Source organism: Neoarius graeffei, chromosome 26 (assembly GCF_027579695.1).
Source record: "Neoarius graeffei isolate fNeoGra1 chromosome 26, fNeoGra1.pri, whole genome shotgun sequence".
NCBI lineage: Eukaryota > Metazoa > Chordata > Actinopteri > Siluriformes > Ariidae > Neoarius > Neoarius graeffei.
The window spans coordinates 30472719-30495538 of record NC_083594.1 but is presented as its reverse complement, the minus strand read 5'-3'; the positions used below and the strand labels follow the sequence as shown (position 1 = coordinate 30495538).

Below are 22820 nucleotides of genomic sequence, written 5' to 3'. Positions count from 1 at the left end.
GCTTGCGTTCTCCATTTTCCCTTCCCATTTCCAATGCCTTGTGTGAACGGGGAAAGCCAACCATGTGATGTATGACGTAGTCTCTTGGATTGCGTCACGATGAAGCAAGAAAAAATAGCGGGGAATTTAGGGCCATGTGGCCCTAAATTCATTAATTGTTCTCTTAAAAAAATTATAATAATAAAATTGGAAGTCTGTGATTTGAATACAGTAACTTTCAGTCCACTAAACAAAAATTATTGGGTTTCGGGGAAAATTCTTTTTATGACCTAAACCTGAAAAATCTGAAAGTCAGTCTCCCTTTAAAAGGATAACCAACGCAGGTGATTGTAGTGGTTGTAAACATAAATAAATAGCTCTGGCAGCCTATATCCTTATTGGCCTCCAGATGGGATTTTGCATTTTCTTGTAAAACTTGCTTTGAAAAAGAAAGTACATCCTCTTTTAATTCTATGTTTGTATTTCAGGGCCTAAGTAACAATTTTGTGGTTCTTACCAACTCCTATAAACAAACACTCTTGGGTGATAACAAACACAATAGATTTCAATATGTAGTCCTTTCTCCCCCATAAATGTAAACCAACACTTAGAAACCAGGTGTGAGAAAGTAAGTATGACTACGTTCAGACTGCACCCTGAAACGACCCATATCTGATTTTTTTGCCCATATGCGACCTGTATCCGATTTGTTATTGACAATCTGAACGACACAGATCCGATTTTTTCACATGCGACCCAGGCCGCTTGGATATGTGGTCCTAAATCCGATGCATATCCGTTATTTTCACATGCGACTGCAGTCTGACTGGACAGGTCGCATTCATGCGACCTACACGTCATCAACAAGAGACAAACGTCACTATTCTGCGTTGGCTAATCCCGCCTCTTTGGTGGAAAACAACATCATTTTGTACAGTTTTCAGAATTTAAATAGACTTTTATAGAATTGATCAAGCTAATGGTGGATTTGGTAGGGACCTGGATGTTGATCTGTTAGCCTGATTAAATAAAACAGTTTCTTTAACTGATTTATAACTTAAACCATCCTGTATTACAAGATTATAAGATTGTTCTGGAAATTTCCAGTAATTTGACACCTTCGGTCTCATTAGTCTGCTGCCCACATTAATCAGATTATTGTGTGAGTTCCGCCGCCGCCACAAAAACCACATCACCAGGTCTCGCTTCATCTCCATAGCAAACTGCACTGGTGTTTATGCACCTTGAGCCAGCGCTGAGAGAAGTTGCAGAATTCAGCTGGCTATAAACAGTCTAAATAAATATTTATAAAAATGTAGAAAAAGTTTATTAATATGACGAAATAAATATGTGCAAATTATTAAGCCTGAATTAAGAGTTTGGTAATACAGCGGCCGTATCCCAAATGACTGCCTGCTGAAGCTCGAGTGCACTTTCTAGAGTTTAAAAATCCATTACTTCCTAGTAACATGTAGTGCACTTATATAGAAATTAGAGAGACATTTAGGAGTCAACCCTCGTTACCAGGCTACACGTTTTCATTTCAGTTCAGAAACAAAAACACACACGAGACCTCACACTTTAACACTAACCAGATAATTAAACAAACAAAAAAGAAATCATTAAACATGAGTGCACTTTTTTTTGTTTACGTATTATGTGGATGTGCTTATTACGTGTCAATTTGCGCATGTGGGGCACTTTTGGGTCGTTTTCTGTTCATATTGGAGATCGCATACAAGTCTCATATAATTGGTAATGTGAATGGCCTAACAAAAAAATCGGATTTCACAACAAATCGGATATGGGTCGTTTCAGGTTGCAGTCTGAACGTGGTGTATATGTCCTACTTCCCCAATCATTTAAGAGCGTAATTAGCAGCCAGATTTTACAAATGAAATGCACAAGATCATTTCATGAAGAAGTGTGACAAACTCCTGTAGAAGTAGAATTTTTGGCAGATTGATGGAGTACTCAGGTGTGTCTACATCATGCCAAGAAGAAAGGACATCAGCCATGACCTCAGAGAAACAGTAATTTCTGCTCATCAATCTGGGAGAGGTTATAAGGCCATCTACAATTTTAAATTCACCAAGAATTCAGTGAGAAGAATTGTTTACAAATGGTTTGTATTTGAAGGGTGTACTTTCTTTTTACTGTGACTGTAAAATGTTTTAATGGGTTTTACACAACACACAATGGCAAAGCTTACTATTTTTTGCAGGATGACAAAGGGAAAAAAACGAGCGTTGAACCCACAATCAGTATTAAAGCATTAGCTGCATTCATATCTGTCATTATGTATACTACTTGGCCCCATAAAATGATGGATTTATATTTTAAAGGGAATGATTTTTACTGATAAATTTTATTGTACTTTTTAATGTAAATACATTACCATGAACTTGGGACTACAGTTGTTCCAGTTATTGGTAATTTGCTGTTACATTTGAGACAGTACTATCCTTTAATTCACAAATTTCAGTAGTTAACATTACTATGTTTCCCTTGCTTTTTTCAGTGTATTTTGAAATGCACCTTTAAGAGTTTGCTCTTTCAACTGCCCTTTAAGACTAAGCTGGCAACTCATGGGTGTGATGCAAGTCTAAGGCCAAGTTTACATTAGACCGTATCTGTCTCGTTTTCTTCGCGGATGCACTGTCCGTTTACATTAAACCGCCTGGAAACGCCGGGAAACGGGAATCCGCCAGGGTCCACGTATTCAATCTAGATCGTGTCAGCTCCGGTGCTGTGTAAACATTGAGATACACGGATACGCTGTGCTGAGCTCTAGCTGGTGTCGTCATTGGACAACGTCACTGTGACATCCACCTTCCTGATTCGCTGGCGTTGTTCATGTGACGCGACTGCTGAAAAACGGCGCGGACTTCCGCCTTGTATCACCTTTCATTAAAGAGTATAAAAGTATGAAAATACTGCAAATACTGATGCAAATACTGCCCATTGTGTAGTTATGATTGTCTTTAGGCTTGCCATCCTTCCACTTGCAAGTGGTAAGTGATATGCGCTGGGATCACACACACAGCGGCTCAGTCCCGAATCACAGCTTGTGCACTTCACTCGCGTGCTCTGTCAGCTGCACAAGGCCGGAGTGCGCACCCTCCAGAGGGCACTCGCTGTTCAGGGCGGAGTGATTTGGAGCGCAGGATGCCTGCGGAGCCGAGCGTATCCGTGTATTGGTGTTGCTGTGTGCACGCAAATCGTGCATTGGTGTTGCTGTGTGCACACTAATCGTTTTAAAAACGTTAATCTGATGATCCGCTGATACGGTCTAATGTAAACATGGGCTTAGAGTGGAAGAGCTCTCCCTCTGACCAGTGATAATGCCACATTGCTTTGAGTTTTATTAAGTCTGGGAACGCTATGGATTCAACAATTGCTGAAACTTGTCAAGAAACAAGGCTCTCTGAGTGAAATGTGATTTTTGCTTTTAGGGCAGGTAATAGTGGTGAGGTAGAGTCCTTTGTGCAATCAGTGCCTTAAATTGTGTGTGGTAGGAGGAGGTAATACATCTAACCCAGTGTTTCTCAATCCTCATACTGGAGCCCCCCTATCCTGCATAGCTTCTATCTTTACTGCAAACCCAACACACCTGATTTGAAGTTAGTGTGATTTAACACACTCTTGATTAAATCAGGTGTGCCCAGCTCATCATCATTAAAACATCCTACAGTTAAATACTGAGTATTTCTGATTTATTTATTTTTTGTGCTGGGGTGCTTTTGGGATTGAGGAAACAATGGTGTAGAAAATTGTATATGATTTTAGTGCACTTCATGGTGCCACCTACAGGCGTGAAATTATAAGACCTGGACCTTTTAATGTGGAATGGAAAATCCAGATAAGAAGCCAACTTCAATCTGTTTAAACTGCTACTCAACTAGATGGAATGAAGACACTTGAATGATGGATATGCACATATTTCTTTTACATTCATTCAGTCAAAGTCCTTCCCATGCCACAAGGCACATAGGGTGGCGCCGGCCGATCCCTGTTTTCGTAGCCCTCGGCCTCTCGCCTATTACATAACTAGGCTTACAATAGGGGGCTAGTTCTCTGGAAACTGAGAGTTTGACTTCCTACTCACATTTGTATTGTGGCATGCCTTGCAAGATGGCTGTACCTTTTTTTTTTGTTTGTTTGTTTGTTTGTTTGTTTTTTTTTTAATGATGGTCTTTGGATGACTTGACCGAGAGTAGAACTCATGATCTTCTGGTTGAGAGGCAGACACGCTAACCACTAGGCCAACTCAAGGAACAAACATTCAGTAACTGCTCATACTATTTTTGTCAGTTTTTAATGCAACTACACTACAGTTTTTCTGCTGCTGACCACTCAGCTCTGTTTGTTCACTCATCTCTGTCTATCCCAGAATTGGTTGACCAAATGGAGATTTAAGGTGAATGCTGTTTTCGAGGCTTGTAGTACTCAAGTCTAGGACTCTGACTCTAGTCTGACTCATGCTTTAATTTTTAGGACTTGTGATTTGATTTGGACTTGAGCACTGATGACTCGGACTCGTGTGTTAACTGCATTTGGACTCATAAATTGGAGATGAGGACTCTATTTTTTTTTGTAACATGGCATAATAATTTGGCATAAGATAGTTATAGCTACCTTAATTTTTGTACGAATTTTGTGCAAGAGTATCACACATGCCTGCCTTGGTGCGTGCATCAGATAGGCTCTCAGGTGCACTCCGGATAGCATGCGTGTGCCGTAAACGATTCGCACCTGCACAGGATTAAGGCGCAATCAGCACGCCTATATAAAAACTGTGAAAACACACTTACCTTGCGAAGTATTGAGTTGCGTTGCTGACACATTACCTAGCCTTTAGTGACTCGACTACAACACTGCTGTCTTCTAAGACATTCCCCCCCCAATTTAAAAAACGTGCCAAAACTCAAGCAAAAAAAAAGACTGCAGAAGCAAAAAATAATAATTCCAGAACCAGAAGAGTAATGTGAGAAGCAGAAAAAAAAATCTGAAATATCTGTAAATAGAAAAAAATTATAGCAAAATGAGTATGAATCAGAAGTAATCTCTCATCTCATCTCATTATCTCTAGCCGCTTTATCCTTCTACAGGGTCGCAGGCAAGCTGGAGCCTATCCCAGCTGACTACGGGCGAAAGGCGGGGTACACCCTGGACAAGTCGCCAGGTCATCACAGGGCTGACACATAGACACAGACAACCATTCACACTCACATTCACACCTACGGTCAATTTAGTCACCAGTTAACCTAACCTGCATGTCTTTGGACTGTGGGGGAAACCGGAGCACCCGGAGGAAACCCACGCGGACACGAGGAGAACATGCAAACTCCACACAGAAAGGCCCTTGCCGGCCCCGGGGCTCGAACCCAGGACCTTCTTGCTGTGAGGTGACAGCGCTAACCACTACACCACCGTGCCGCCCCAGAAGTAATCTGTTGGGAAAAATTATTTTAATTTGATTACATTTGCAATATACATTTTAAATTTTGAAGATTTTGCTTGTAGATTATTTTATTTGAAAGTTGGCATAAAATTAACTCCTTTTGCTTAGAAATAAGTCTGTAACACTTGAGGGTTTGTGGGAGAAAATGAGGAGAGGAAAGCCAAGCTGGGTCAACTCAAAAGGTGTTTTTTATTAATTTTTTCACTCTTGCTTTTCAGTGTTTTTTTTTTTTTTTTTTAATTTACTGTGACACAAACGCAGACATGACTGTGTTGCTTCGCTTGCTCTTGTTTGGCTCTCATCGCTCTCTTCTTTATCCTTTGTTACTCCTTGCGACACAACACTCATTAAAACAAATCTCTCAAATCTTTACCACTCCACTTTCCTGACTTCACCTTCCTTTCACAAACAAGTGCTCGACCACACCCTGGCTTCCAAACACCCCTACCACACGACTCAGGCTGGAGAGCCATCTGGCTTTCTGCCAGCTTGGCTCGCAGCTCTCTGTCTGATGCATCAGTCTACAAAACAAAGGGGAGAGAAAAGTCAGGATAATGTAAGAGTGTGGCTTTTATTTGAATAAAAGCCTGTTGGCATGGCTAAGTCCACTTGACTGGATCTCGCACTCCATTTTTAATGATGTAATTCAGCAGGCTGGAGACATCTAAATAATTCGGCACAAACCTGTGGTAATGGCCGGCTGGCTAGCCCCAGAAACCATCTCTCCACCTTTTTGGGCTTGGGTCTCAGCAGACCGCAGTCGCTTCTGTCTTATCAAGTCAAGTCAGTTTATTTGTATAGTGATTTTAATAACAGACATTGTCACAAAGTAGCTTAACAAAATTAAAAACTTGAAACACATGAACTAATTTTATCCCTAATCAGTTTATCCCTGATGAGCAAGCCTGAGGCAACAGTGGCAAGGAAAAACTCCCTTGGATGACATGAGGAAGAAACCTTGAGAGAAACCAGACTCAAAAGGGAACCCATCCTCATTTGGGTTGTGATAATGTGATTATAAATAACTCACTTCTATAATGGCCCTTTTCCACTACCCTTTTTCAGCTCACTTCAGCCCGACACGGCTCGCGTTTCGACTACAAAAAACAGCACGACTCAGCTCGCTTCAGCCCTGCTTAGCCCCTAAAACTCGCACCGTTTTGGAGTGGGGCTGAAGCGAGCCAAAGCGAGCCGAGTGAGGCTGGGGGCATGAGCAGACACTCCCCTGTGCACTGATTGGTGAGGAGGAGTGTCCTCACATGCCCACACACGCCCCGCGAGCATGCTGGGATCTGTAAACACCGTAAACCCGGAAGAAGAAGAATTACGAATTACGAGAATTTCTGAAGCCTTATACGCTCTTGCCAGTATCTGTTGGCGTTATCGGTGACAACAAGCCACAGAACCAAGACCAGCAACACTAACGACTCCATGTCCATGTTTATTGTTTACTATCCGGGTCGTGAGACTACCGCTTAAAAGCTCACTGATGTCCCTGTTTGCGCTGCTTAACGACATCAGGTGACGTCCACCCACTTTCGCTAACTCCACCCAATGTGTCCACCCACTTCCAGCCAGCACGGTTCAGCGCGGTTGTAGTCGAAATGCAACTCCAATAGCCTCACTCAGCTCGACTCAGCACGGCACGGCTCAGCCCGACTCAGCCGCGTTTGTAGTGGAAAAGCAGCATAAGTGTGTCCTATATAATCACAAAGTATCATTCTGTAACCAGGAAGTTCATTATAGTTTTAGCATGAAGTTTGTTTTATTGAAGTTATCAACTGTTCATTGCTGGAGATTTTAGTGTAGAACTGTTCATGACAACTAAAGTCCTAAAGTTATCATGTTGATTGTAAATGATCATCGCACAACTGTAAGTTTCCAGAGCCATCTTCTCCCTGTCCTTTTCGATTGTCCGTATGGGGTCATCTTCCACAGGAGCAACGTGATGAGGCTTTTTTTTTTTTGCATGCAGTAAATAATGAGGTCATCCAGATGGTCAGTGGCATAGGCTGTGTGCAGATGGAATGTCAGCGAGTTGCTGGAACATCACTGGGGCTTTGAACAACCCAAAAGGAAGGGTCACAAATTGATGTAAACCAAACCCCAGAGTTGGACAAGCTGTTTTCTTATTAGTCAAGGGTATGTGCCAGTATCCCTGTGTCAAATGCAGGGCATTGGATATGCATCTAATTGGAGAGAGCATTGACTTTTTTTTTTTGAGAAAAGTCCACACAGAACTAGACTAACTCCTTGATCTTAAGCACCAAGACCCAATCTACTGTGGGACTCCTCAATTAGTCCTATATTGAGCATAGACTTGAGTTCATCCTGAATCAAGGTTTTTTTGTTTGTTTGTTTGTTTGGTTTTGTTTGTTTGGTTTTTTTGTAAATTTTATTTTATTTTTTGTATTCAGGCAAAAGATAGTGGTGTGCAGCTGCCCATATGAAAGTAGTGTGGCTGAGTAGAGGCAAAAACATGTAGGAAGCTTCAGTCTGTGGTTTGCAGTGGTCTCAAAGTTTAGGGGAATAAAAAATATGAGGCATAGAATAGGAGGGTATAAGTAAAAGGCTGAAGCTCTTCGCCATGAACCATAGGCAAGAAAAATTGAAAACTGGGGTTATCTGAGACACAGTTTCAAGGCATTTGGGGAGGAATTTCCAATTTATTGTAAACACCAAAATAGAGCCTGAAGTGACGGTAATCAATACTAAAAATTTTAATAGAACTGCTATATAGGAATGAATCAAAAATAAATTAGACAATACAAAACTTAATATATTTTTGATGTTTACAAAATCAACATTTACAATAACTTGATTTTGTAAACATCATTGTTTTGTATAGTCAAATTTATTTTTGATTCATTATTCAATTTCTGAACAATCTGAATATTGATCTAATTCTAAAGCTTCTATAAGTGTGTCTGGAGTGATATCAGGTACTGAACTTGGTTCAGGTTTTTTACATGCTCTATCTTCCCCTTTATCCTTTTCTTTGAAAAGAACCGCTCTGTTGCCTTTTGCACAAGTCTATTCTCTTTAGATGAATTCAAATTAGGGGTGTGTGTATATGCAGTGGTGCTTGAAAGTTTGTGAACCCTTTAGAATTTTCTATTTCTGCATAAATATGACTTTAAAAAAAATCACATTTTCACATAAGTCCTAAAAGTAGATAAAGAGAACCCAGTTAAACAAATAAGACAAAAATATTTTACTCGGTAATTTATTTATTGAGGAAAATGATCCAATATTACATATCTGTGAGTGGCAAAAGTATGTGAACCTCGAGGATTAGCAGTTAATTTGAAGGTGAAATTAGTCAGGCGTTCAATCAATGGGATGACAGTCAAGTGTGAGTGGGCATCCTGTTTTATTTAAAGTACAGGAATCTATCAAAGTCTGATCTTCACAACATGTTTGTGGAAGTGTATCATGGCACGAACAAAGGAGATTTCTGAGGACCTCAGAAAAAGCGTTGTTGATGCTCATCAGGCTGGAAAAGGTTACAAAATCATCTCTACAGAGTTTGGACTCCACCAATCCACAGTCAGACAGATTGTGTACAAATGGAGGAAATTCAAGACCATTGTTACCCTCCCTAGGAGTGGTCAACCAACAAAGATCACTCCAAGGGCAAGGCATGTAATAGTCGTCGAGGTCACAAAGGACCCCAGGGTAACTTCTAAGCAACTGAAGGCCTCTCTCACATTTGGCTAATGTTCATGAGTCCACAATCAGGCGAACACTCAGTGCGTTTACATGCACATAGAGAAAATCGAATTTCTGCCGTAGCTCGACTGAAATCGAAGTTCTAAATGCCATGGAAACACCTTAGCTCGGCTGAAATTGAACCGAACTGGATTTCTCGTAATCGAGCTACGCGACCTAGATTGTGTGATTGTAGCCGAGCTACTTAGTGCATGTAAACCCTGTCGAGCTACTTACTTCAGCACTGCCCCTTCCGGAAGTGACGAGTGACGAGACCACAAGCGGGAAACACAACAGCCTCGGTCAGCATGACAACAGTAGTAGAAACGTGCACTTCTGGAGCAATGAGGAGATAGAGTTCATGCTCATTCAGCTTAAGGAGTTGAATGTATGTGTGTGTGTGTGTGTGTGTGTGTGTATGTATGTATATATATGTGTGTGTATGTGTATGTGTGTATATATATATATATATATATATATATATATATATATATATATATATATATATATATATATATATCGATGTTGCTGTCCTCATCATCGTTCTTCTTGTGAACACGGAACTGATAACTGGGTCAATGACGGATAAGGATTTTCAACTTGCAAATTTTAAAATATAAAAAATATTAATTTCTATTGAGAATGTTCAAATATTTACAATGTCAGGTATGCATAAGTCTATTTTTGATATTCATATTGGGCATTTTTAGTGTTTTTTTTTTTATGTACATGAATTGGCTACCTTAAAAAATGTCATGTGGTGCGACCGAGAATAACCTTAAAATTGTTTTATTTTCCAAAACATGGTTTGGATATTAATCTAAGTTCTGAGTATTATGATGTGTATAGAAACAACCCATTGACATTTATTTTGACTTTTAATGCATATTGTTGTTTTCTTTTGATGTCCAATATGGCAGTCATCTGCTTGCGTCTAATTAAAACAAGACTTTTCCTTATAAAATGTACAAAATGAAGAAAAAAATACCTGAAGAACAACATCCACCCAAGTAAACTTTGTCAGTTATTAAAATTCCAGCCATAGAAGTGAAATGCCATATTCTTATTTTGAGAAAATTACTGCTATTTTTGGTCGTGCCATATGATGCATGGTCGCACCAAATGACAGGAAATCCTCATATTGGCAAAACAAATAGCAATAAATTAGTAACAGATAAAGTGCAGGCAACATGTATGATTAAATCAAATTTTATTGCCTTTTAACACTCAGTGAAAATGAAAATGTAATCTTTTTTTCCATTTCATGTCTACTTCTTTTCACAACATTGTCATTTCAGTTTTCACTTTTTCTCATTCACAACAGTGCACAACAAGTCTACAACATGTGCAAAGTTTTTGTCTCCATTAGTTGGTCACCCGCCCCCATTGTTCCCAGGATGTAGTCTCACAGTTGTCTGTCTCCGGGAAGACTATTTCATCAAAGCAGCATTCGGGACACACACGATCCATACATGCTTTGTTTTTGGGGTCACACACAATCATTCCCACTAACTCCGAGGCACTGGTTGTCTTCAGCAGCCCTGTCTTCGCTAGTTTGTTCGCCAACAGTCGGATGTTCTCATGTTCTGAACATGCACATGTATCTCGGTCCCGTAACTTTGGCTCTGTAATGTAAAAGGGCCTCTGTCGGGTAAACTGTCTGTAAGACATGGACAGGTGCTGTCCTACCTCTGTTTGATACTGTGTGTGGAGCTCTTTGAGAGGCTTTGTCAGGACTCTTCTTTGTACTCTTTGTTTATTTTTCGTGATTGTGTCTTTTTTCCCAGGTAGAAGGCAACTGTTTTCATCTCTCAACAAAAACTGTATAACAGCTCGCTTTCTCTCAGCTGACAGTCTCTTCTGACCCTTTTGTTTGACCTTTCCACTTCTCACTTTCCTTTGCATTTCCATCATTCTCATCTCATGCTTTCTACTTTTATTTTTCATTTTTTTCATTTCCATCAGCTTTTTCCTGAGATGCAAGACTTGCTTTTTAAGCATTATCTTCTCCCGCCTCAATTTTTTGCAAAGTTTCTGGCCTGACTTATCCCTTCTCTCATCTCTCACTGGTGTGGACACCACTGGTGGACTAAAATCGTCATTCAATATTGGGTCCACTAGATTCACATTTCCGGATGGGTCGGGAGCTACAGCTACATTTAAGGAGAGCTGGTGGAATGCTCTCCATAGATGGCGGGGTGAGGTCTAATACTGGGTTTGCCATCTTTTTTCTGTCCCTGTAAGCCTTGGATGCAGCCTTCCATTTCTCTCTCTGCTTCTTTTTATCTCTGTCTTGCAGCTCACTTGATTTAACATAGTGAATCTTTCCCTGCTGTTTTCTTCTCTTGTAGCTGAAACAAATAATACTGTGTTACAAATCTATGGCATAGTTTCTTGTGCATAGTGCTAATGAAATGCATGTCCCACGCTGAAGAGAAATTAGTACTGGTATTCAAATTAATATTTCCTTTTCAACGTTTCAAAACAAACCTTTCTCTTCTCCTGGCAAGGTACTCGGCTCTCGCTGCTGGGTCAGAGTTGGCCTGCTCCCTATGGCGGGCGGTCTTTATTTTGCTGGACAGTGGCATCTGATTGAAAAAAAAAAAACATTTAAAAACAGTTAAAATATATAAATATATATAAAATAGGAAATATGTTATCGCAGTGACAAGATCTCACTTACTTTTTGTTTTTTCTAATTGTACTATGAAATATGAATTATAACTCGTTGTTCCTGAAATACACAAAAAATACTCAAAAATGGGGAAAAACATATTTTCCAATCAAGCCTTTGTTTGTATTAATCATGAAAATAACTTTTGAAGCACAATAAATGTAACTCTTCAATGTATACAAGTAATTGAAAGTATCCTGCAATGGTCGCACCACATGATATTGGTCGCACCAGATGATGTTTTCTAGATTCAGTGAAAATTTACAGACCTAGCATTAGCCACTGTAATGAAACTAGCTGGTTTCTGACAGAAGGTCACCTTGAACTATATTATCAAAATATACATTTGTAAATAAAACTTTTTATTATAGTTTTCTTTTTGGGGTCATACCGCATGACATCCAAATATGGCAACAGCATCACAGCACTTAAAATCATTACTTTTAGAAATGTATGAAAGAGGGTTACAGACCTGCCTGTTGATTCCATGTGTCCTTTGCCTATTGATGAATGATGCAACTTCATGTCTTTCACTTGGATTTAAAATAAAAGTCCCAAAATGGTCATTTCTTGATGGTCGCACCACATATTTGGAAAAATAGACTGGCTCGGACATTATTTGTTTGTATATTATGGGGGAAATATATATTCAAGAAAGCTGAAATTTCATGTGGGACTACAAAACACTTCAGAAAATATGCCAAAAAAGACAATAAATTTGATTAGATTTAGAGTAATTTTTAAAAAGTTTAAAAATCAGCAGTTAAGGTCGGACGGTCGCACCACATGACTTTAACACTTTGAGGACAAAAAAATTGCATGCTAACTAATTATTTCTGAAAAAAAGATTTAGTTCCATGGAGGTCACGTACTACATATGTGGTAAATTATTATGAAATTTAAACACTTTTTAACTGAAGAAATTGCAGTTGGACAGAAAATATAGGCGTCATGTCATTGACCCAACTTTGTTTATAGACCCTTCCTGCTGACGTCACCGGAAACCGGAAGTAAACAGACCCTGCACCATATTGGAAGACCAACAAACTCATGATCAGGGGGAAATAACGGCAGTGCGCGGAATTTAAACCCACGAGGCACTTGATTCATCATAAACCTACAATGGTAAACTTTTGTGCTGTGTTAGGGTGTTCCAACAAAGCTGATGGGAAAGGTGAAAAGAAGTCGTTCTTCAGAATACCAGCTGTGATTGAGACACAAGGGGAGCAAACTGAGGAGCTTTCTGCCAGGAGACAGAGAATAAGTGCATTACTGAGTGTCTGTGAGCAAAGGAGAGCCTGAACGTTGCAACCTCCCTATTGGCTGTTTATTGGCTGTTTGTAAAAATGTATCAATTGTTGCCCTTCATCGCGGACTCGAGAGATGAGACCTGACGAGTTAGTTCGTTGGTAGCAGAACAAAATGTCTGGACACAAATCGGGTTTTCAGAAAAGGAAAGAAAATAAACGCAGGGTCGAAAATACAAAAAAGGAGGCAGAAAATGCAAAACGAGTTTTAAGGTAGGACAAATGGTTACTTTTCTGAGGCAGCCCGCCGTGGCTGCAGGCTTTCAGTTGTCATTGAATGGTTACTTTTCTGAGGCAGCCTGCCGTGGCTGTGTGCAGGCTTATTTATTATAGCCCATTTAGTTAAAATAGTTGATCTAAAATATTTATAGTTATGTGATGGTTGTCCTCAGTGTTCGAACTATGCCGATATTTTCGGGGGGTCCCTTTTTTTCCCTGGGGGGTGCTTGCGCTTGTCTCGGAGCGCGGATCTCCAAACACATGAGAAGCCTATCTTATGCACATATCACGTGGACTCCACACCTCCACACACACATCGCATCTGAAGTCATAACTCATCAGGGGAAATCGTGTCCGCATTGGCATGTTCAAAAAACAACCTCGCGTCAACAATGATACCACACGCAAGAAAAAAAACAGTCAGGCTACTCAACAACCAACCTGGCAGCAGCAGTCGTTGTCATATCAGTTTATTTTATCTTTGATGTAAACACAACACTTCGGATATGCAAATGCTTCCCGTTACACACGATTGCTATGTCAATAAACATTTTGCCAATATTTTAGAGACCCCCCAACATTTCCCAAATCATGTTTTCAAGGGATCTCATGTCTGTTTCAGAGGATCTCGGATCCCCCAAGTACCCCCGTAGTTCGAACACTGGTTGTCCTGATTTAGACTGGTGTGGTTTTTGTTTTTTGTTTTTTTTGGGGGGGGGGGTTGCGCAATGTTGCACCCGGGTCCAGATTAGGGCAGAACCGGCCCTGGCTACATTTCAGGTGTAGTTTGTTTTATGTATGCATGTACTTGCATAGATGTGTACTTCGTCTTCCAATATGGCGACTACCGAAATCTCGCGGCGCGGTGACGTCATGCGGGATCCCTCTATACTCTTGAATAGCTCTTCTTCATGATGACAACCAGAAGTGTACCAACACGATGGGGCGTGTAGCGCCACCTGTGACTCGGGTGCAAAATGTACCTCACACAATAGCTCGATTTCCTTGTGTGCATGTAGGATTGGATTTCTCTGGCACCCCTGCTGGGACCCTTAGCTCAATTACCGACAGTAGCTCGATTTGGATGTGCATGTAAACGCACTGACTGAACAACAATGGTGTGCATGGCAGGGTTGCAAGGAGAAAGCCACTGCTGTCTAAAAAGAACATTGCTGCTCGTCTGCAATTTGCTAAAGATCACGTGGACAAGTCAGAAGGCTATTGGAAAAATGTTTTGTGGATGGATGAGACCAAAATAGAACTTTCTGGTTTAAATGAGAAGTGTTATGTTTGGAGAAAGGAAAAGACTGCATTCCATCATAAGAACCCTGTCCCATCTGTGAAACATGGTGGTGGTAGTATCATGGTTTGGGTCTGTTTTGCTGCATCTGGGCCAAGACAGCTTGCCATCATTGATGGAACAATGAATTCTGAATTATACCAGTGATTTCAAAAGGAAAATGTCAGGACATCTGTTCATGAAGTGAATCTCAAAAGAAGGTGGGTCATGCAGCAAGACAATGACCCTAAGCACGCAAGTCATTCTACCAAAGAATGGTTAAAGAAGAATAAAGTTAATATTTTGGAATGGCCAAGTCAAAGTCCAAAATGTTGTGGAAGGACCTGAAGCGAGCAGTTCATGTGAGGAAACCCAACAACATCCCAGAGTTGAAGCTGTTCTGTATGGAGGAATGGGCTAAGGCTACAGCCACACGACAACGGCAACGAGATTTATTTATTTATTTATTTATTTTTTAGCAGGTAAAAAAAATATCGCGTCCACATGGGCAACGGATCAGTAAAATAGGTACATATGGCAACACAACGCTTGCTGAAAACGATGCAATACACATGCCACACCTCTACGTGCGCTGTAAGACGGTCCCATCGGAGATACCAGAACAATAGAAGAAGTAGGATGCATGCGCATAAACCCCTTCTTCTACCCGGTGTGAAGCACTCACAGGAACAAACACACAACAACAAGAAGAAGATGGCTGCGACTACGCGAGGAAATCGTGCCTTCTGTGTGTACAAATTAGTTTTATTAGTGTGCATAGTTTTATATAACTTAATTTTCTTATTGTGTGAACATTTTGAAAAGCATTTTTATGTAATTTATAACTTTTTATATTGTGTGTGAACATTTTGAAAAGCAGTCTTATCCAATAAAAAAAAGAAATTCAAGAAATGGTTCAGTTACTTGTTTATTTAAAAGAAAAGCTGTATACAAAAGTGAATGCAATGCAGTGGTTCATATAAAACAGTCTGTTGAAGGGTCTTCTGACCCTTTTCCCCTCTGCGTCCATTATAGTCAGGTAACTGTTGCTTTGTGTGGAAGGCTGTACTTTCTGTTCATCAAAGCAGGTGTAAATTGTCTGTCTGGCAGGTCAGTCAGGTTAATGTGTAAACAATTTCAAAAGATTCTTATCCAGTAATAAAGATTCTAATCCATTGTTACGAATGATGCGCGCGAGAGTGCTGCTTGTTCTAGTCATGTGGTTGTGACGTCATCGTAAACAAATCCGTTCTACTCATCCAGACGACTTCGCAACGGCGCCGTTGCCAGATTTTTCCACTCTGGAACCCGTTCTCAAAAAATATCGTTTTGGGGCACCCAAAACGCCGGTGCTGTGTGGACGCCAGGCCGAAACAATAAAAACTTTTATCAGAGTCACCTGAATCCGTTGCCGTGTGGACAGGGCCTAAAATTCCTCCAAGCTGGTGTGCAGGACTGATCAACAGTTATTTGCAATGGGTCATCTTATTAGTTGCATTTGAAGCAGGAAATTTTGCATCCGATCACAGTAATGAAGTTAGCAAGTAAATCGGACAATGCATAGGCAATTTAGTGACATCCCTACAGTTATGGTCTTGACCAGTCTTGAAATAAAATCCCAAGTCTCTGTGTCCAAGACAAGACCGAGTAAAAATGCGGTTGATTTGTCAAGTCAAGTTTATTTGTATAGTGCTTTTAACAATAAACATTGTCGCAAAGCAGCTTTACAGAATTTGAACGACTTAAAACATGAGCTAATTTTATCCCTAATCTATCCCCAATGAGCAAGCCTGTGGCAACGGTGGCAAGGAAAAACTCCCTCAGACAACATGAGGAAGAAACCTCGAGAGGAACCAGACTCAAAAGGGAACCTAACCTCATTTGGGCAACGACAGACAGCCTGACTATAATATTAACAGTTTTAACATGACAGTTTCGTTGATGATGTAACTCTTCATTGATGGAAACTTGAATGCAAAACTGTTCATGACAACTGCAGTCCTGAAGTTAGCAAGTCAACTGTAGTCCTCAGCCATAAAAGCATTACTGTAAGAGTCCAGAGCGTCCTCCAGGTGTAACTTTCAACTGTCCTCATGGGGCCATCCTCCACAGGAGCGATGCGATGAGACTCCAGCCAGACACAGGGCACCAGGATGGATCAAGCAGGTCCGAGGAGCAGAAGAGGTCAGCATCTCGATCCCAGGACCGACATGTAACTCAGAGGGACAGATTGGGGGGGAGAAAACACAGGTTGTTAGGTATGCCCAATGTCACCTGAATAAGTAGGAACAGTATACATATTGCACTGAGTACAAGCAGGGACTCTGACAACTAACTATGACAGCATAACTAAAAGGGGAGAGCCAGAAGGTAACACAGGCATGAGGGAGCCCCGGGACATAAAGCAGCCAGCCACTACACGGTCAACAAACTCGAGTGAGTAAGCGAGTGGGGACTGACAGCATCCATACATCCCAGTTTACCAAACACTCTGTCTGAGGACCCTCCAGATCTACACCTTTACCTCATAAACACCATTAACAAAAGGCTTGACTAAACAGATATGTTTTCAGCCTAGACTTAAACACTGAGACTGTCTGATTCCCGAACACTACTTGTAAGGCTGTTCCATAACTGTGGGGCTTTGTAAGAAAAAGCTCTGCCCCCTGATGTAGCCTTCACTATACGAGGTACCAGCAGATAGCCTACACCTTTTGATCTAAGTAGGCGTGGCGGGTCATAGAGGAGCAGAAGTTCACTCAGGTACTGTGGTGCGAGACCATTTAGTGCTTTAAAGGTCAATAGTAGTATTTTATAATCAATACGAAATTTGATTAGGAGCCAATGCAGTGTGGATAAGACAGGCGTGATGTGGTCATATTATCTCGTTCTAGTAAGGACTCTCGCTGCTGCATTTTGAACTAACTGGAGCTTATTTATACACTTATTGGAACATCCAGACAGTAAGGCATTACAATAATCCAACCTGGAGGTAACGAAAGCATGAACTAGTTTTTCCGCGTCATGTAGTGACATTAAATTTATTATCTTGGCAATATTTCTGAGATGAAAGAAAGCTATCTGGGTAATGTTATCAATGTGAGTTTCGAATGAAAGACTGGGGTCAATAATCACCCCGAGGTCTTTTACTGCTGCACGTGAAGAAACAGAAAGGCCATCCAGAGTCACTGTGTAATCAGAAAACTTACTTCTAGCTGTATGTGGTCCTAGTACAAGTACTTCAGTCTTGTCAGAGTTAAGCAGAAGGAAATTAATAAGCATCCAGTGCCTAATGTCCTTAACACATTCCTCAATTCTATAAAGCTGGTGTCTCTCATCAGGTTTTGCAGAAACATACAACTGTGTGTCATCAGCATAACAGTGGAAACTAATACAATGTTTATGAATAATATCACCCAGAGGTAACATATATAGAGAAAAAAGCAGTGGACCCAAGACGGAACCTTGTGGAACACCAAACTTTACCTCAGTACGTTTAGAAATATCACCATTTATATCAACATACTGATAACGATCAGTTAAATAAGAGCTGAGCCAGGAGAGGGCCGTTCCCTTAACTCCCACAACATTTTCTAGTCTATCCAGAAGAATGGAATGATCAATGGTATCAAATGCTGCACTAAGGTCAAGCAACACAAGCAGCGAGAGTCAGTCCTGATCAGACGCCAACAGTAGGTCGTTTACTACTTTAACCAAAGCTGTTTCTGTGCTATGATTAGGTCTAAATCCTGACTGATACATTTCATGGATGTTATTCCTATGTAAATATGAGCATAACTGCTGTGCCACAGCTTTTTTTTAAGGATCGTGGAGAGAAAGGGGAGGTTTGATATTGGCCTATAATTGGACAGCTGACAGGGATCAAGGTCAGGTTTTTTAATCAGAGGTTTGATAACTGCTAGTTTAAAGGATTTGGGTACATAGCCAATTGTGAGAGAATAATTTATTATTTTTAGAAGCGGTTCAATTACTTCAGGTATTATCTGTTTGAATAGACGTGTAGGTAAGGGATCTAGTATGCAAGTTGAGGCTTTTGATGCCGAGATTAATGAAAGTAATTCAGTTTCTTTAAGGGGAGTAAAACATTCTAATTGATGATCTGATAGTTATGTTGTGAACTACAAGGTCACTTTCATTGTCTGACCTTAAATTAGTAGTTTGAATTTTTTGTCGGATATTATCAATTTTGTCATTAAAAAAATTCATGAAATCGTTACTTTTATATACTGCAGGTGTGCATGTGTCTATAGTGGACTTATTTCTGGTTAATTTTGCGACAGTATTAAATAGGTATCTAGGATTATTTTTGTTGTCTTCTATTAGGGAGGAGAGATGTTGATCTCGCAGCACTAAGAGCTTTTCTATACTTCAGGAAGCTCTCCTTCCACGCTAATTTGAACACTACCAATTTTGTTTGACGCCATTTACGTTCCAATTTTCGAGTGGTCTGTTTTAATGTGCGAGTGTCATTATTATACCAGGATGCTAATTTTTTGTCTCTGACCATTTTCCTTTTTAGAGGAGCTACATTATCTAAGGTATGGTGGAATGTTGACTCTAAGTATTCAGTTGCCTGATCAAGTTCTGCAGGGGCTGACAGTGACCCAATCAAAGTTGATAACTCTGGGAGATCATTTATAAAGCTCTTTGCAGTAGTTGACGTGAATGTACGTTTAATACAGTAGCGTGGTGAGGTGCATATATTATTACTCATAGTTTGAATGAGATGAGATAATGATCTGAGAACTTCAGACTGTGGAAGTATGACTATATTGTCTACGTTTAACCTGAATGTTAGTATTAGATCAAGGGTGTGACCACCATTATTAATCCCTGCTGAATCTAAAATGGACACAAACACTGTTTTTAAAGGGTCTTCTGGGTTATCGAAGTGAATATTAAAATCTCCGACAACTAAAGCTTTGTCTAAGGAAATAACCAGATCTGAGATAAAAATCTGCAAATTCAGAAAGAAACTCAGAATATGGCCCCAGGGGCCTGTAAATAATAAGTAACAGAATTAACTGGGTAGACTGAGACTGATCTTCAAAAAATGGTCTTAAGACTGGTCTCAAGTACTGCACCGCTACCACTCAGCTTTTCTGGCTTTGCCCTCCATTCACAAACTGGTATACAACCATACCTTCACTTCCACACAGTCCTTCCAAGGTGGGGATTAATTTTCTCAGTTTTAACACATTAGCTAGATATCCACAAAACTTGAAAAATATATTCACAGCTAGATTCTGAAGCTGTTTGCTAATGGTGGGGTATGGTCACCCTTCAAGGGTGGGGTTAAGTCCAAGTATAGTTTTCTCACATACCGTATGTCTGATCAAGCTGAAATACTCCTGTGAACATTTTAGAACAAGTTAGCAACCACTTCTAGTTATTTTCTAGTTATTCTGATTCTCTGCTAGAGTGGTATGGGGTGCAAACTCCGTAAATTGCAGAAACACCAACTTTGGAGCAGAGGTGCAGTAGGCCCCAATACTAGGCAAGTCCACATTGGCCAGATTTTGGCACAATACACATTTTAGCCCATTTTAGCCTATTTTACCCATCTTCACAAAGTTGGTGTCAAAATATTCACAAGAGCCTCAGCTTCAGTAATTATGTAACATGTTTGTGTTTCTAAACAGCATGGCCTTTGTATGCCAATTCATCCTTTTGCCAATTCTTCCTTAATCGAGTTAGCTGAAAATCATGATTGTTAGACCAGAGGTGTCAAACTCAAATTCTGCCTGGGCCACATCGGCATCTTTGCGAGCCCCTTTAGGGAACTACTCATGCAAGTAAGAGCATTTCCTCATGCACAATGTGATGAGAGCTCACAGGATTGGGACTAAACAGCTGTGTGGTTTGACTGGTTAGTGAAGCTTATAGGAAGAAAAGGCTTCATGTTGGCTAGGGAGCATAAAGCTCGTACTCTGGAGCAATCAAAAGGGGTTACGTGGTCTGATGAGTCCAGGCTTACCCTATTCCAGAATGATGGGCATGTCAGGGAAAGAAGGGAAGCATATGAAGTGATTCACCCATCATGCATAGTGGCCACTATCCAAGTCTCTGTAGGCAGTGTTATGGTTTGGGGTTGCTTCAGTTGGTCAGGTATAGGCTCAGAAATATTATTTGACAATAAAATGGTCAGCTGACTATCTGAATGTACTGAATGACCAGACTATCCCATCAATGTATTTTTTTTTTCTTCCCTGATGACATGGGCATAAATTTATGGCTTAAACTGTGATGGGTTCAGGTAGCAAGAGGAATTATTTTCACACATGAATTGGCCACCACAGAGTCCTGTCCTTAACCCCATTGAAAGTCTTTGGAAACTGCTGGAGAAGACTGGAGTGGTTCAACTTTCCCGTCATCAAGTTTTCTGCGAAAAATCAATGTAACTCTGGGCCAAAATAAATGTTGCAACATTGCATAAAGTTGTTGAAGCAGTGCTATAGTGACACTGCACCATAATCAAAGCTAAAGGTGATTCATTGAAATACTAGTGCGTGACTTTTTTTTTTGGCTGTGCAGTGTCTATTGCAGATTTCACATTCTATCAACTAACACCAATAATCTATAGGTGATTAAATTAGAATACAATGTTTCTGTAGGAAAAAGAGTTAGGATTAGCCAATTGTGTTGATGCATTTTTACTGTTTCAGGCATATGGAGCCCCAGTGTGAGGATAAAACACAGTCAGCTGGAATTTACGATGATTCATTTAGCCCTCTAATTATTCTTACCTATTCTGAGACACTACTATGTAGTGGTACTGGGAAAATTTTGGCAGGGCATAGTCCTAGACCCACATCACTGTCTGGTAGTGAGAGTATTTCTCCAGGATCCGATGAACTAGAGATGGATGAATAAATATATGCTTCTTTATGCTGAAAGTCTGTGTGACGGCTACAGACTAAGACTAACAGTCTCTCTAACAGTTGCTTTTTTTTTTGGCTAGCAGTCACTTAAGAAAAATGTGTGGGAGAGCTACATGTTTTGCCGATAAGCCTGCCCTGCATGTACTACTGGCCAGAGAAAACAGGAGTTACCTTGTGGCCAAACCCCAAGTCTCTGTCTGTTACATCACCAAATTTTATGACTTGATCAATTGACTTTGCAGAATTTTACGACTTGATCCATTGACCTTGCCAAACTCTAGGAGTATTTCTCCCAACCCTCCTGGGTGGGCCTCTACTATGCCCAAAGGTCCCATGGCTTTTCTTGTGTTAGCTACTATTTCAGCACTAATTACAATCATAAATCCTTCTGCTCTCATGTCTGAGCAATGTTGGCACTTAATCCAATCTTGCCCATTCCAAGCGCAATAACAATTAGCACATATTAAAGTGCATCATTCGAAGAAGCCGCCTTGTCACATGTACACTTATGCACAACAAAATTCCTCCTCTGCATTTAACCTATCTGAAGCAGTGGACACATGCATGCACACAAGTGAGCAATGAACAAGTGCACATACCCAGAGCAGTGGGCAGCTATGCTACAGCACCTGGGGAGCAGTTGGGGATTAGGTACCTTGCTCAAGGGCACTTCAGTCATGTTAAACAGAGAGAGGGAAAAGTGCTGTTCATTCACTTAACTCTTCACATTTTTCCTGCTGGTCCTTTTTATACACTCTGGGCACTTTAAGCATTTATATCACTCTGGTTCAGCCATCTCCAATACCAGTATTTTTGGGATTTCAGCTTGCATGTTCCACATGGGATTACTAACCCCATCTTGCAGCCTGAGGGCTCATCATCCCATTCCCAGTGAGGTAGTGTTCCATATTTGTTCAGGACAAGTATTCTTAACTCCCACAGACACTCATTGTGTACTTGAGTGTGTGGTGGAAAAACGTAATAAGACTCGAGGTTGTTAGGGGAAAAAAGCAGACAAATGAGATTTATTAATACCCTTGCAAGAGGGCCTTCTCCGGAATGGAAAATCACAGCATTTCACCCAGAGAAACGCACCCTGTTATCAACACCTTTTTAAAAATTTATTTATTTACTTAAAAAACCAGTTCAACATGATGGACATATCACATGTTCCCCTGCTATCTCCTTTCATGGTCGGGGCATATCTTCTATCTCCTCACGTAGACTAACTTAAGATAACCTTGTAGGATAGAACAGTGTAACATTAAAACATACTTCATCTTAT

General features: G+C 40.4%; 1 protein-coding gene across 4 annotated transcripts in view; it reads left to right on the top strand.

The window, feature by feature from the left end:
- Positions 1–22820, top strand: part of ipo9 (importin 9) — a 211830-nt gene that overhangs the window by 103265 nt on the left and 85745 nt on the right. The gene's annotated exons all lie outside the window — the stretch shown is intronic.